The sequence below is a fragment of the Phacochoerus africanus genome, chromosome 11 (assembly GCF_016906955.1).
Source record: "Phacochoerus africanus isolate WHEZ1 chromosome 11, ROS_Pafr_v1, whole genome shotgun sequence".
Lineage (NCBI taxonomy): Eukaryota > Metazoa > Chordata > Mammalia > Artiodactyla > Suidae > Phacochoerus > Phacochoerus africanus.
This window is the reverse complement of record NC_062554.1, coordinates 99,723,981-99,742,241: the sequence shown is the minus strand read 5'-3', so window position 1 is coordinate 99,742,241 and position 18,261 is coordinate 99,723,981.

Genomic DNA, 18,261 nt, shown 5'->3' with positions numbered 1-18,261 from the left:
AAATGGAAAAGAAGAAAGGAAATGTCTTTGTTTGCAGATGAAATAGTTGTCTATGTGTAAAATCCAAAAGAATCAATTGAAAACAAAAAATTCCTGAAACAAATAGTGATTACAGTAAGGTTGCAGGTTATAAGGCTAATATACAAAAGTCAACTGCTTTCCTATATCCCAGCAAGGAACAATTGGAATTTGAAGTTTAGAACAAAATGCCATTTACATACCATAAAAGAGGAATATTTTAGTATAAATCCAATAAAAAATGTAGAATAGCTATGTAAAGATAATGCAAAACCTGTTAAGAGAAATAAAAGAACTAAATCAGTGGAGGGACATTCCATGTTCATAATTAGGAAGACTCACTATTGTTAACAGGTAAGTTCTTTCTAAATTGATGTATAGTTTCATTGTAATCCCAGTTGAAATCCCAGCAAGTTATTTAGGGGATATTGACTAACTGATCCTAAAGTTTATATGGAGAAGCAAAAGACCTAGAATGGAGAAGCAAAAGACCTTCAATATTGAAGGGGAAGAACAAAGATATCTTACTGGACGGAATAGATAGCCCAAAAATACACCCACACAAATACACAAATATAGTCAAACTAATCTTTGTCAAAAGAGCAAAGGCAATTCAATGGATAAAGGATACTATTTTCAGGAAATGGTGCTAGAACAGCTGGACATCCAGATTTAATAAAAATTATTCTAGACACAGACTTCCTTCACAAAAATTAACTCAAATGGATCAAATGTCTAAATCTGAGACTTAAAACTTTTAAAATCCTAGAAATAACATAGGAGAAAATCTAGGTGCCCTGTGATTGTGCAATGACTTTTTTGGCATACAAAAGGCATGATCCATGAAAGAAATAACTGATATGTTGGACTTCATTAAAATTAAAAACTTCTTATCTGTAAAAAACACTATTAAGTGAATGAAAAGCCAAAGACTGGGAAACTTTATTTGCAAAGTTATATCAGATAAAGGACTGTTACCAAAAATATACAAAGAACTCTTAAAATCAGCAATAAGAAAATGAACAACCCAATTAAAAATGGGTGAAAGATTTGAACAGGCACTTAACCAAAGACATGCAGATGGCATATAAATATATGAAAAGATGCTTAGAATTATATATGTCTGTAGAGAATTGCAAATTAAAGCAACAAGAAGATATGACTACACATTTATCAGAATGACCAAACTCCCAAACAGTGACAACACCAGCAAGGGTAAGGCGCAACAGGAACTTTTGCTTGTTGCGGGTAAGGTACAAAGTCGTAGAGCCATTTTGCAAGACAGTTTAGCAGTTTCTTATAAAAGTGAACATATTCTTACCCTGTGATCCAGCAATCACACTCCTTGGTATTTATTCAAAAGACTTGAAAACTTATGTGTACAAAAACTATTTCGTGGATGTTTATAGCAGCATTATTCATAATCCCCCAAGTCTGGAAGGGGTGAATGGACAAATAATTTGTTATGCAACCAGACAATGTGATATTTTTCAGCAATAAAAATAATCTATCAAGCCATTAAAAATACATGGAAGAACCTTAAATACATATTGCTTTGTGAAAGTAGCCAATCTGAAAAAGCTCCGTACCATATAATTCTTAATATATGACATTCTGGAAAAGGCAAAACTATGGAGACATTAAGAAGATTAATGGTTTCCAGAGGTAAGTGTTGAGAGAGCAAAGAATAGGTGGAGCAGAGGGAATTTTTAGACAATGAATTATTAAACATGATATCACAATGGCGGATACATGTCATTATTTATTTACCAAAGCTCATAGAAGATAAAACACAAAGAATGAACCCTAATATAACCTATAGCTGATTCATCAGTTGGAACAAATGTACTACCCTAGTATGAGATTTTGATGGTTGGGGAGGCTGTGGGTGTGTGGGGAGACTGCACTTTCTACTCAATGTTTTCATAAATCTCAAACTTCCCTAAAAATAAAGCCATAAAACTTTTCAGAAATAGCTTCAAGATAAATAGTGAACACAATATCTTCAAGAGCTTCTTTTTCACAGAATATTCCATGGAATTCTTCAAAAATGTTCATTTGGTATTCTTTCAAAATTAGTTTCTCAGAAAGAGCTCTGCTTCACATTTAGCAGAGTTTTTCTTAAAAATGAAACTTTCTAAAGAGAAGATTACAGTATCAGTGATTCAGGAGCTTCCCATTACAAAGGAAGGACAGAGGGAAAAAAATCACCCTTAGAAAACTCCTTTTTGGCTTACAGTAAATGATATTGCATGCTCCTTAAATTTTGGTAAAGAATTCCATCAACAAGTGTTCATCCTGGGCCAAGAATTGTTAGCTTCTGAAAGTCTTCTGATTCTTTTCATCATTTTTCTGCATTTATAAAGAGTGATATTGCTTCTTATTCTACACATCTCACTATTGAATAAGATTCCGCTTCATGGCACAGAAAACCAGAAGGATAACTGGCAATTAAAAATCCCCAGAAGAGGATTTCAGATAATACCATTTTTTTTCTCACCTTTAACTACTTTATTTTAAATTTGCTAATAGCCCTGACCTATACCTAAGTCATTTAGTTTGTAAAATACTAAAATATAGGAGTTCCTGCTGTGGTACAGTGGGTTACGAATCCAACTGCAGTGGCTCAGATCTCTTCAGAGACTTGGGTTCAGAGACTTGAGTGATCCCTGGCCTGGCACAGTGGGTTAAAATGATCCAGTTTTGCCACAGCTACAGCCTAGGTATCAGCTGCAGCTTGGATTCAATCCCTGGCATGGGAACTTCCATAAAATTTTTTTAAACTTAAAAAAAAAACCCAAAATATGTAGTTACCAGTGCTTCCTTTAATTATAAAACTCAAAGTGCTCCAAATTTTCTTACAGAACTTAACAGTATAAATTTATTTTCAAAATGTGCCCATTTTTCCCTATCAAGGATATGATAGCTTTGCAGGAAGTGTGCATTCTCATCCAATGTGCCTGCAGCTTCCCCTGCTCACTCTCCCTGAGTTGGTCTGTCCTAAAATGTGGTGAGCTCTGCTTCAGTAATTTCACCTCTGCAAAGTAAATGATGAATTTTGGTGTAACAGGCAAGAATTTTGCTACCAATCATCTATTCATATTAATTGGATTTGTGACATGAAATTCCCATGTAATCTAATGAGAATAATATGCTAAACACTTTGCTGAACTACTTCTCATGTAGATGGTCTCACTGGACAAAGGATGCAAAGCACTTGCTACTGTTTACGCTTACCTCTAATCAGTGCTGTGCATGTTGGCAATGTCCTACATGCCTGTTCTTTTCTTTTTGGGTTACATGGAAGTTGAAAAAGAAAAATTGGCCAATTTTTCCTATTTATCAATAAAATTTGGAGTTCTCATAGCTCAGTGGAAACGAATCTGACTAGGATCCATGAGGAGACAGATGCAATCCCTGGCCTGGCTTAGTGGGTTAAGGATCCAGCGTTGCTGTGAGCTATGGCGTGAGTCACAGACACTGCTCAGATCTAGCAAGCTATGGCTGTGGCTGTGGCATAGGCCAGCAGCTACAGCTCCAATTCAACCCCTAGCCTGAGAACCTACATATGCCGTGAGTGCAGCCCTAAAAAAATAAAAAAATAAAAAATAAATAAAATTTATATTTGCATTAACTATTCTGATGCATAAAACTTAGCAAAATTGACATAAATCATAGATATTAAAGTTATAACGAATAATTTTATGTGGTGTACCATATTACAAACTTGTAATATCAGGCAATACATTTTTACAGTAAAAACATATTGTTTCTGTAAAGCCCTGGATCCAGCAGTTAGCATCACAAAAAATATGCAGTAGCATTTATTGTATGTATTGTGTATCATACACACTGTGTTGTATGATCAGTAGATGTAAGATATATGTCTCATGTAGGATTATTAAAAATATTAAGGAAATCATAGCAAAATTTAAAGGATACATTTCTGCAAAATTGGTAAAATTGAGGGATATTTGAATTTGTGCCTGTATGTTAGGAATTGCTTTATTCACTTAATCACTTATTAAAATTCCCATTAATGAGTCCTAAACAAATCCTCTCAAAACAATTACTTTGAACTTAGTATGCTAAGTACTTTCTGTGTCTACATAAAAAGTTCAAATGTGGACAAGGCCAAGTAATTGCTGTTCTAAGTCTTTTGGGAGATAGACACACATAAAGTAAATATTCTCAGCACAATATAGCACAGAGTACTGTCAAAATAGAGAATCAGGGATTTTTTTGTGTGTAAAAGATTCTAAATGGATTATCTTATATGGAGAGTATTGTTTAATCACAAATGAAAAATGGACTCTTCATGAAGATAGTAAAAACATTTTATCATTCATTGAATGACATGCATGGATCATCTCAGCATATGGCTTATGATATGACAGCAATTTGAGGAAATCTTTCCTGGCAATAGAAATAGAGTTTCTAGATTACTGAAGCCAGGAGGATAAAAGTTATGAAATTTGATGATAGAATTATAAGCACAGCAATTTCTTTTGCCACACAGTAATAGGAGTATTTGACAATCACTATTTGCTGAATGGATGAACATTTTGCACAGTTTTTTGTATAAAATTGATGATTTGGGAGTACACTGGTAAACTATCAGTTAAGGACTCAGCATTATTACTGTTGTGGCTCAGGTTACTGCTATGACTCAGGTTTGATCCCTGGTCCAGGAAAACTTCTAAATGCTTTAGGCATGGCCTAAATAAATAAGTAAATACAATTGATTCTTTGATACTCCAAACAAGCTTACAAAGTAGGCAAAGAAGGAATAATAATCACTCATCTAAGATAATAATACCTAAACTAAAATACATTTTTTAAAAAAGAAGTTCCCTGGTGGTGCAACATGTTAAAGATCCAGTGGAACAGTGGCTTGGATCATTGCTGTGGTGCAAGTTCAATCCCTGGCCCAGGAATTTCCACATGCCACAGGTATGGCCAAAAACAAAGATACAAACAAACAAAAAACACTGGCAAAAGTCACACAGGTAGTAAGTGACTGGTAGAGACCTGGTATAGCTTTTGATATCAAAGGCAGCAACTTTCTACCACATCATACCTCCTTCTACCTAAATCTCTCTTTTGCATTCAAATTTCAGGATGTCTGGAAAGCTGGGAAATGTGTTTAAGACAGATAAGCGAAAAGTGAAAACTCTATCCTACCTTCGAATTCATTGCAAAATCCCATATCAACCAGCGATAACTCTGTGAATAGCTACAGAATGGGAGAGTATAAGTAGTGTGATTCAGGATCAGAATGAATGAAAGAACCCATTACTCCCCTGTAAACCCAGAACCATAGAATGGGAAAACAAGGGAGTAAACCCTTGGGTGGTTTTCTTAATATCCCTCCAATAAAAAATTTAAGTTCTCACATTAATCCTGTTAACTTTATTCTTACAGGGTCAAAAAGCTTGGAGTGATGGAATCTAACTCATAAGATGTAAGGTATATTGAGAGTCTCTAAAGGTGGACTATGCACGAGCATTGAGAGGGCCACCTGGTGGCCAAGATTGGAGGATAACTGGTAGAGGATCCCTGAATATAAGCAGGGCATATGTAAAATAACAGCATCATTTCTCCAGGTTTGCCTTTTCTTTCCAACCTACTTTCAACCTTCCTATCATCTGCACTTGTTTGTGTTTATCAGAATAATGCTATTATTTAACTTATGCCAAGCCAAGCCACACTCAAACATGAGAAAGAATTTCAGGCAGTATACTATTTTATTTTGTGGTACTTTATTAAGAATGTCCTTTGGGTTAAAGAAGCCATGAATCCATTATGCTTCATAGATGGGATGTGACATAGTGGAATAATATCTGAAAATCAGGCGTCATGGTCAGTTTCTCAAGTCAGACCAGAACTAAGTGAGAGTTAATCAGTGGATTGTTTTCCGGGCAAGGTAAGTTTTAAAATAAACCACAAAAAACTGTATTTTGGAGTTCCCATCGTGGCGCAGTGGTTAACGAATCCGACTACGAACCATGAGGTTGCGGGTTCGATCCCTGCCCTTGCTCAGTGGGTTAACGATCCGACGTTGCCGTAAGCTGTGGTGTGGGTCGCAGACGCGGCTCAGATCGCACGTTGCTGTGGCTCTGGTGTAGGCTGGCAGCTACAGCTCCGATTGGACCCCTAGCCTGGGAATCTCCATATGCCACGGGAGTGGCCCAAGAAATGACAAAAAGACAAAAACAAAACAAAACAAAAAAAACCTGTATTTAAAAAATTAGACTATCAAGAACTGCTAAAAGAGAGTCAAGAATAGGTTGTATTTGCATCCAGCTGTCCAGGTTTCCCAGCAATGCTTGCTGAAAAGACTGTCTTTTTCCCATTTTATGTTCTTGCCTACTTTGTCAAAGATTAATTGACCATAGGTGTCTGGGTTTATTTCTGGGTTCCCTATTCTGTTCCATTGGTCTGTATGTCTATTTTGGTACCAGTATCACACTGTCTTGATGACTGTGGCTTTGTAATATTGCCTGAAGTCTGGTATAGTTATGTCTCCTGCTTGGTTTTTGTTCCTCAGGATTGCTTTGGCAATTCTGGGTCTTTTGTGGTTCCATATAAATTTTTGGATTGTTTGTTCTAGTTCTGTGAAAAATGTCATGGGTAATTTGATAAGGATCTCATTGAATCTGTAGATTTCTTTGGATAGTATGGCCATTTTTACAACATTAATTTTTCCAACCCAGGAGCATGGAATATCTTTCCATTTCTTTACATCTTCTTTAATTTCCTTCATTAATGTTTTATAGTTCTCAGCATATAAGTCTTTCACCTCCTTGGTCAGGTGTATTCCCAGGTATTTGATTTTTGGGGGGTGCAATTTTAAAAGGTATTGTATTTTTGTATTCCTTTTCTAATATTTCATTGTTAGTATACAGAAATGCGACTGATTTCTGAATGTTAATCTTATACCCTACTACTTTGCTGAATTTGTTGATGAGTTCAAGTAGTTTTGGGGTTGAGTCCTTAGAGTTTTCTATATATAGTATCATGTCATCTGCATACAGTGACAGTTTTGCCTCTTCTCTTCCTATTTGGATCAATGAAACTAGGACACACCCTCACACCATGAACAAAAATAAACTCAAAATGGCTGAAAGACTTAAATATAAGACAAGACACCATCAAACTCCCAGAAGAGAACATAGGCAAAACATTCTCTGACTTCAACCTTATGAGTATTTTCTCAGGTCACTCTCCCCAAACAACAGAAATAAAAGCAAAAATAAACCAATGGGATCTAATCACACTGACAAGCTCTTGCACAGCAAAGGAAACCAAAAAGAAAACAAAAAGAAAACTTACAGAATGAGAGAAAATAGTTTCAAATGTTGCAACTGACAAGGCTTTATCTCTAAAATATACAAACAACTTATACAACTCAACAGCAAAAAAACCAACAACCCAATGGAAAAATGGGAAAAAGACCTGAATAGACAATTCTTCAAGGAAGATATGCAGATGGCCAACAAACATACATGAGAAAATGCTCAACATCCCTGATTATTAGAGAAATGCAAATCAAAACTACCATGAGATACCACCTCACACCAGTCAGAATGGCCATCATTCATAAGTCCACAAATAACAAGTGCTGGAGGGGGTGTGGAGAAAAGGGAACCCTCCTGCACTGTTGGTGGGAATGTAAGCTGGTACAACCACTATGGAGAACAGTATGGAGGTACCTTAAAAAACTATTCATAGAACTACCCTATGACCCAGCCATCCCACTCTTGGGCATATATCTGGAAAAATCTTTCCTTGAAAAAGAGACATGCACCTGCATGTTCATTGCAGCACTATTCACAGTAGCTAAGACATGGAAACAATCCAAATGTCCATTGACAGAGGACTGGACTAGGAAGATGTAGTATATATACACAATGGAATACTACTCAGCCATGAAAAAGAGCAAAATAATGCCATTTGCATCAACATGGATGCAACTAGGGACTCTCCTCCTGAGTGAAGTGAGTCAGAAAGAGAAAGACAAATACCATATGATATCACTTACATCTGGAATCTAATATATGGCACAAATGAACCTTTCCACAGAAAAGAAAATCATGGACTTGGAGAATAGACTTGTGGTTTCCAAGGGGGAGAGGGAGGGAGTGGGATGGATGGGGAGTTTGGGGATAATAGATGTAGACTATTGCCTTTGGAATGGATTAGCAATGAGATCCTGCTGTGTAGCACTTGGCGATATGTCCAGTCACTTATGATGGAGCATGATAATGTGAGAAAAAAAAAATGTATACTTGTATGTGTAACTGGGTAACCATGCTATACAGTAGAAAAAAAAATAATAGGTGGAAAAAAAAAAGAAAAAGGATAAGTTGTATTTAGGACCAGCTACTCCTGAGGACTGAGTCCAGAAGTGATGGTTTCCAGATAGGTTTAACTGTTGTAATAAGGCTAGAATTGCTCTTGGACAACTTTCTGCTGAGATTTTAGGCTCAACTGGGCAACTGTTTAAGGCTTTGTCTTGGCATGGAAAAGTGAAATTCAGTCATTTATTCAATCATCTATGAAGTAAATATTTATTGATTACTTATTTAAGTCACCAACAGCATGCTAGCCACTAGGAATATGAAGAAAAATAAAACACAGTTCCTTCTTTTAATGAGCTCCCAGTCCAGTGAGAAAACAAGCACATAAATAATCATTAAACTACATCATAGGTGCAAAGATGAAGTCATAACTAATCTTTAAATACACAGGACATTAAAGAGTACAGACAAGGCTGTCTTCTTTAGCCTAATTGGTTCAGGCAGTTTTCTTGATGTTATAACTGAATAGGCCTTACTGTAGCAGAGAGGAGGGAGAGAGACACTTCCCTTTCACAGGTGTCATGTGGAAGGAATAAATATTTCTAGCAGTGAGAATGTTACCGTTGAAGTTTGCCATTGGTGGAGAGGTGTCTTAATTTCAAGACATTGAACAGAGTCCATAGTTGAAATAATTGCTTTTAGATTAAGATGAAACCTCTCAAATGGGGAACTATAGGAATACATATATATATCTTGATTACTTTGATGATTTTAAGCTTATTTTAGAATAAACTTTACTGTAGAAATGACTTTGTGGTTTGTTTCATTGCTGATGGCAATCTCAAATAGTCACTGAAATTATTTTCTAGTTTAAATGAGGTATATACCATCTATACTCTCATGTTTATTGCAACATTATTGACAATAGCCAAGGTACGAAAACAACCTAAGTGTCCAATAGATGGATGGATCAAGAAAATATAATGCAGAGTTCTCTTGTGGGTTATGGGTTAAGGATATGGTGTTGTCATTGAAACAGCTCATGTTGCTGCTGTGGGATGGATTCAATCCCTGGCCCAGGAACTTCCACATGCCATGTGGGTGTGGACAAAAAAAAAGAAAGAAGATATGATGTGTATGTGTATATGTTTATTGTACGATATGCAGTAGAATATCATTCAGCCCTGAAAAAGAAGGAATTCCTGTCTTTGCAGGGCTGAACCAGGAGAGCATTAGGCTAACTGAAGTAAGCCAGGAGTCCTGCTGAGGTACAGTGGCTTAAGGATCTGGCATTGCCACAGCTGGAGTATAGGTCATGGTTGTGGCTCAGATTCAATCCCTAGCCCAGGAACTTCCATATGCAGACAAGAGAAGAAAATTTCCACATGATTTTAAAATGTTGAACTCAAAGAAACAGAGAGTAGAACAGTGGTTGTCAGGGGTTAGAGGTGGCAGAAATAGGGAGAGGTTGGTAAAAATGTACAAAATTTAAGTTATGAGTAATGTCTAAGGACCTAATATATAACATGGTAGCTATAGTAAATGACAACACTGTATTGTATGATTAAAATTTACTGAAAGAGTAGAACTTAAATTGTTCTCTCTCTCACACACACACACACACACACAGAAAGGTAAATATGTGAGATGATGGATGTATTATTAACTTTTGGAGGGGGAGAATCCTTCCACAGTATCTATGTACATCAAATTCTCAAATTATATACCTTAAATATCTTACAATTTTATTTGTCCATCATACCTCAATACAGCTGGGAAAAAAACAAAGTGCAGAATATCTATAAAACTCATACCCAAAATAATTTTAACCTTCCATGAATTTTTTACAATAAAAAATTTATGAAAGATTGTGTTATTGTCTGATCAGTTCATTCAAGGAGTATGTTTGAGAAAGTGTATGCTTTACAAGCACACATTTTACAGTTTCCTTGTACTGACTAGCCCTCTGGAATAAGTGAGAATTGTGTGGCAGAAAGCCCAGAGGCAGAAAATAACAAGTGCTTTAAAAACAATGCTCTAAAAAAATAACTCCTCATAACCACTTCATTTCCTGCCAATGCCACTATACGTTTCAGATTTGAACCTGGGTACATTATTACCCATACATTATACCCTATGCATGTCACTACAAACCTCTTCCTACCTTTACTTATGTACTCATGGTTCCTTCTGCTGATTTTCACACCGTGAGTGACTAAATCTTGATTTCTTCTCTTGCATATGTAGCAATGTTTCTCACAGTTTATACGAATTAGTTTATACAAATCGGGGGTGTGCAGTATTGAAGTTATCTTATTAATTTGTTAATTATTTTAAAATAATTTGTATTAAAAGTAAAAATTTTATTAAATTTTTAAAATTAAAATTTTTATTAAAGTTGGCAATTCCAGTTGTGTTTAACATATCCCAATAACTGTTCCTGATTTAAAAAGAAAATTGAAACCTTAAAGTAGCTTAAAAACTTAATATCTATTAGAAATCATTTTAAAGTATAGTTTTTCGTTGGGGTTAGTGAGATCCTATGAAGCAAAGGAACCCTATTAAGAGGACATCTCCTTGGGAACATATAGGAAAATTAAAAACTCCTTAATTTTTCCAAAATACAAAAAGATGTAAGTACCCTACTGGTTACAGAACAACAGCAAACCTTGGCTTTTACCCAACAGTTTCTTGGCTAGCAATAATAGCAATCTAATTCTGGAGGGCATGAAAGGCATTTGAGAATATGTAATTTTTGAAATAAAATGCATAAGTAGATTAGTACCACAATTATTAGAAGGAGATAAATTGAATCATTGTGAACAATTATCACAAAGCACTTGCCCAACTTACATTCTTTCACCTTTATTTTGTCTTTGTGTGGGTGCTGTGAATTTTCTCCCATTTGATTATGTCTGGGAGAATCAGGTCCAATGGACATCCTCAAAAGCTATTGGCCAGAACTAACTAGAAGCCAGAGGACAAGAGAGTCCACTGATGCAGCTCATTCATTCAGCCCCCAGCACAGAGCTGAATGTAGAATAGTGATAAATGGACATGGAGTGCCACAGAGAAGATACCAGGTGCAGTGGTTAGTATGCATGTGTATATCTATTTATCTAGCGTATGTATGTATTATACACTCAATAAACTTTTATATATATTATTTACTAGGTTTGTTTGGGGTGGGAAAGCTCTTGACTAATCATTTATGAAATAGTGAGTGGCTTCATTTGTAGTTTTTCCTTTAAAATGAAAGGAGAGAATGAAATTAATGAAAGATTTCATAGACTTAACCTGTCTAATGGTATCTTTTAAAATAATTATTTTGAACTTCCAATGAAATATTTAAGATGGAAAGATATATACTCTTCAAGGTAAAATGAAAAAATATTAATGCTTTCTGGTTCTATGCTTTGCATAATTATGCTTAAATAGAATTTACCTTCCAGTGTCCGGTCTATTGGATATTCATTTTTCCTCATATTTCTGTTGTCTATTGTAACCAGAAAAAGATAAAATAGGAGGTGGTTAATTTCATACCTGGTTAGACATAAGAAGGTGTGAATTCTTTCTCTCTTCCTTCTTTCCCTTCTTTCATTTTCTTCCTTCCTTCTTTCCTTTCCTTTCTTTCCCTTTCCTTGCTTTATTTTCTCTTTCATGTGAAAAACTGAGTTTTCATTAAAGGAATAGTAAAAATTCACTAAAGCTTTTTTAATATGAATGTAGAGCACATCTCAGTTCTTAAACATATTGACAAGAAGATGTAAAAGGATTTGTCTTAATGTGCCTTTGATTAACTCATCAGATTAGGAAACTTTAAAACAACATTTAGGAGTTCGCCTTGTGGCTCAGTGATAACAAGCCCAACTAGTAACCATAGAGGACACTGGTTTGATCCCTGGTCTCGCTCAGTGGGTTAAGGATCCAGCATTTCCATGAGTTATAGTGAGATGCCTCTCGGATCTGGCATTGATGTAGCTACAGCTCTGATTCAACCCCTAGCCTGAGAACTTCCATTATGTCGCAGGTGCAGCCCTCAAAGACATAAATAAGTACAAAAATCTAAGGTCTTTCCCCCCCTCCTCTGAGTTATTATGGATTAGATGTTGAATTCTGAGTTGATATAGTGTGACTGTTTAAATTAAATGATGTGTTGATATTTTAGCAGAAGTACTTAGAGAAATCCTAGTCTAAAACATTATTGGTCTGTAGTGTTTCCAAAATTCTATCAGATTATATCCTGATCTTCTGTATTACTCTATCCTTGCCTATTAGGGGAAAATGGCATAATATTCTTTTTTAAACATAAATAAAATAATTACTTGGAAAATTATGATGTAGAGCTGCTTTGTTCAAATTCCATTGAAACACAAATGGTATTTGACAATGATGCAAGCAGTCATTTTTGATCAAAGAATTAACTACCCAGTACTGTTTGCAATAAACATCCCATTATAAAATTATATTTGTTCTAGATAACCATTCTATTTGTTTAGTTCATTTTTATGATCAACTGTTAATGCAAGTTTCCAGATAATCATATGATGAGGTAGATTAGTGCAGTAAATTTCTGTTATTTTTTAAAGCACCATGTGGATTTTTTAAATCCAGTGGATTTTTTAAAGAGATTTTTATTATAGTTGATTTATAATGTTCTGTCAATTTCTTCTGTACAGCAAGGTGACTATATATATATATATTCTTTTTCTCACATCCTCCATCATGTGACTAGATATAGTTCCTTGTGCTATACAGCAGGATCTCATTGCTAATCCATTCCAAATGCAATGGTTTGCATCTACTAACGCAAATAATCCAGTGGATTTTAAACTTGCAACTACTGTCTACTTTTACTAATCCTTGCAAATTTTAAAAAGGAAAAGTGGATAAATTATAGATACAGATGACATAAACATCTAGATACCAATTTTTAAGCATTAGTAATTTCTAAAAACTGCTGAATAAAAATAGGCATAATTATATTCATATGTTTTTATTTCCCATATATATTTTATATCTCTTCTTGGTTTTCCATTTAAGTCCTTACATCAGAAGGTAAATAGTAATCCATGTTTAAGATAATTATCCATGTTCAAGATAATTAATAGACATATCAATTATTAGACATATCAATTATCAATTATTAATTGATATTTTACAAACAGCCTACAAAAGTTTTATTGTTAAGCCATGGAAAAGATTATAGACACCACATTAGGAGATTAATTTCATTAGTCTGTATCTTTGCTACATTACCCCTTCGTCTCTTCTGGATGAGAAAACTACTTCATTAAAATCAAGGGTTTTTCAAAGTTGCATTTTGATGTAAATGTATTCATTATAGTTATTGAACTGAATTTATTCAAATTTGAAATATATATACCCTTTAAGAAATTCCATTCTCAGAACTTAGTCAACAGAAGAAAAAACATTACCAGTACCTAAAGATACAAATGGATGGTATTTATTACCATGTTGTTATTAACAAAAAAAAACTGAAAGTAAGCTATACATCTATCACTAAGGGAATATTTCATAAATTATGGAGTAAGTATTGTTTAGTCTGGATCTTCTGAGATACAGAAGATTTCATTGTGAGAAGGGTATGTAGGAGGGAAAATCTGGAAGGAGCCAGTTAAGGCTATAAGAGCCATCAAGCAGCAAAGCAAATCTGACCAGTGAGGAGAGGAAGAAAGAAGATTGCCAGGCCAACTAAACAAGGTTCAGCAGAGCAGTCAGTTATCAAGCCAAGGTCAGCCATCAGAGGAGCCTGTGTCAACCAGGAACAAACTATCCCTTCCACACTCAATTCTTGGCTAAAGGCAGTTCGTGGGGGACATGGCCTGTATGCAAATGCAGTGATGAATTTCACTAGTTTACTTTTACAAACCTTTCTAAGATGATTTCTAGCTACCTCCTTCCTCTGCTCCTTCTTGTCAGTTATTCACCTTTTTGTCCCAAAGGTTCTCCTGTCTCTTTCTTGTCTCTTTACTTTTCATCTCTTTTTATCCCCACCCCCATCATCTTGCTATTAAAATGCAAATATATTCAGAAATTCCCATGTAGCAGAGCAGGTTAAGGATTCATTGTTACCACAGCTGTGGCACAGGTTGCAACTATGGCACGGATTTGATCCCTGGCCCAGGAACTTCCACATGCAGTATATTCCAGCCAAAACAGACAAAAAAACCACACACACACACACACACACACACACACACACACACACACACATACACAACCAAATGCATTCATTCATTCATTTGGTTATTCTTTTATTTCTAAATATGAAAAATCTCATTTTGATTGCCTATGGACCAAGTGGACCCATGACTCAAAAAAGCAGATACTTGCCTAATTTCATAAATACATGGCCTTTGACATTTTTCAGATAGAGAAGTGTTTCTTGTCTTATTTTCTTAGTGTTTTTGTAAAATTTACGAGTCAAAGAGAGGCAGATAGAAAATGGCAGGAATAAAGAAGATAATTCATTCTCTAGGGATGGAACACTATAGATATAAACAATGACAACCTTAAGAGTATCCGTTTTGGAGGGTCTTTGAGAGGTTTTAGAATTCAAGTGAAAAATCTTTTCTCCCAAGAGGCAAGAATGCAAGTATCCCTTCTTGTCCATTGAACCAACACAGGTATGTCTGTAAGCATTAGTGAATTTGAGGGAGAAAGCAGACAAAACTTTAGATATCAATGAGCCCTAAGGCAATACAAGCCTTTAAATTTGGGACAGAAGACAGAAGTTGAGAGTAGTGTGGCCAGGTGGCACTAGATGACTATAAAGAGACCCATTTATCATCAAGGGAATGAGAATAGACATCGTGGACATTTGTTATTGATGGTAGTCTCTGTATATCTGGATCTCAGACTGCTGAAATCTGGAACATAACATACAGCACGCTCCCATCTCAGCATATACCTTTCTAAGTTTATCTTAGGCTCTTTATTATGTAAACTATTTCCAACACAAACTGAAGATTTTGGTTTTTCCACATATCTCCATGTTTTCCCCATATTTATGGCTAATGGCACCATTCTTTCACCAGGATCCATTTTTGTGTCTACAAACACAACCCATCAGGATCCAACTCAAATATTACTCACACACTTGCTCCTTAGAGTGGTCCCTGAACTAGCAGCATCTTCAGGTGGTGTGATATAAATGCCCAATCCCAGTCCTCATTGCTGCTTCCAACCTGCAAAGTTAGCTAATAAATTTCCCAGGTGATTCGTAAGCACAAAATTTGAGAGGCACAGTTCTGCATTCTAAAGGCTTTTTGTATTTCTTCAGTCTAAAATAACCTCTTCCTGGTGTTTGAGAATACTTTACATTTATTCTCTTTTTAATGGGTTACTCACTTTTCTAAATGATAATTCTTAGATAAGTTGTCTTTAAGCCAAAGTTGACCCTCAATACTTTTGTGGAGGCTGGAGTTTTTCAAAACTCAATCAACCTTCACAGATTAGGAGTTCCTATCTAAAAACTGTACCTCAAAATTTTTTTTAGAAAAATCAGAATGTGAAGTTCCCGTCCTGGCTCAGCAGTTAACAAAACCAACTGGTATCCATGAGGACATGGGTTCAATCCCTGGCCTCACTCAATGGGTTAAGGATCCGGCTTTGCCAGGAACTGTGGTATAGGTTGCAGACATGGCTCAGACTCTGTGTTGCTGTGGCTGTGGCATAGGCTGGCAGCTGCAGCTCTGATTAGACCCCTAGCCTGGGAACCGCCATATGCTTTGGGTGCAGCCCTAAAAAGCCAAAAAAAATAAAAATAAAAAAAAAATCAGAATGTCTGCAAACATGGACTGAATGGCTGGTGGATACAGTTTCCCTTTACCCAGGCTTGTGCCTTGGTGGGTCACAGTCCCTACCATGCTCACATATGTCCAGATCCCCTGGCAGCTTCGCTTCATGTTGTCTGTCTAGCCTCTGACATTTGAGTTTGCGACTGCTGCATACAAATAAACCTGGAGTCCCTGCCTATAGGAAAGACATCTTTGGCCTGTTCAATAACTTGATTATAACAAATATCCAACAGGCTTTTTAAAAAATAAATGCTACTGTTATTTAAACATTTTTAAGGTGATATGAAACAGCACCTGGCTACAAAAGATGTCCAGCCTAGTTATGACCTTAAAATTGCATTTGACACCAAATGCTAGTTAGTTGCTGATAATGTAGATTATCATTGCTGGTGCAGATATAAAATGGTATGACCACTCCAGAAATAGTTTGGCAGTTTCATATAAAACTGAGCATACACTTACTATACGCCACAGTAATTGCCCTCTTGGGTATTTATCCCAAAGAGACGGAAATTTATGTTTACAAGAAAGCTGTACAGGAATGCGAACAGCAGCTTTAACTTAAACCTGTCCAAAATTGAAAACAATCAAAGTACCCCTCAAATGGTGAATGAGTGAACAAATTGTGATATTCCCACACTTTAAAATATGAGGCAGCAATAAAAAGGAACAATCAGTGAAGAATGGAGAAATTTGGTTGGCTCTCAAGAGAATTATACTGCATGAAAATAGTCACAAAAAATTACCTACTCTGTGATTTCATTAATAATCTTGAAATAACAAAATTGTGGATATGGAAGTGGTCACGGCTCAGGGAAGGGTATGGTGTAGCTATAAAGGGCTGGCACAAGAGAGGCTTCTCTTGATGGAAAGTTATGTATCTTGATTATGGTGGTTGTAACAGGTGTACAACTTAGTGATTCAATATTTTTAATGTTATGATATTACCACAATAATTCCAGTTACTGTCATATAAGAGTTTTAAAGATATTATTAGCTATATCCCCTATGCTGAACATTATATCTCAATTATATTTATTTTATAACTGGAAATTTGTACCTCTTAATCAATATCATCTATTTCACTTATACCCTCACCCACTCCCCTGTGGTAACCACATTTGTTTACCATACATGTGAGTCTTTTCTGTTTTGTTATTTTTGTCCCTTTGTTTCATTTTTTTAGATTTCATCATATAAGCAAAATCATATGGTGTTTGTCCGTGGCTGTCTGATGTATTTCACTTAGCATTAAACCCTCTAGGTGCTACCAAGTGGTCACACATGGTAAGATTTTTTTTAACTGCTAAGTAGTTAGCACACACATAAAACATCTTCTTTACCATTCATCTTTTGATTCACATTCAAGTTGATTCCATGCCTTGACTATTGTAAATAATACTGCAATGAATACTGACTCGGATGCATATATCTCTTTTCCAACTAGTGTTTTTGTTTTTTTGTAATAATTCCATAAGTGGAATGCTAGATCATATGGTCATTCTATTTATAATTTTTTGAGGAATCTCCATAATGTTTTCTTGAGTGGTTGTATCAATTTACATTCCCACCAGTGGTGCACAAGGGTTTCCTTTTCTCCACATCCTCTCCAACACTTGCTATCTCTTGTCTTTTTGATAATAGCCATTCTAACAGATGTAAGGTGATATCTCATTGTGGTTTTGATTTACATTTCTCTGATAATTAGCAATGCTGAACATCTTTTCATGGGCCATTAGGCCATCTGTTTGTCTTTTTTGGAAAAATGTCTATTCAGGTTTTCTGTCCATTTTTAATCTGATTTTTTATAATGAGTTGTATGACTTTATACATTTTGGATATTAACCCCTTGTTGGACATATCATTTTAAAAATTTTCTACTTTTTCAATAGGTTACCTTTTTATTTTGTTGATGTTTCCTTCGTTGTGTGAAAGCTTTTTAGTTTGATGTAGTTCCATTTGTTTATTTTTGCTTTTTTTTTTTGACTTTGCCTGAGGATACAAATAAAGAAAATAATGTTATGAATTATGTCAAACAGCATACTGCCTTTATTTTCGTCTAGTTGTTTATTGTTTCAGGTCTGTATTTGTCTTTAATCCATTTTTAGTTTATGTTT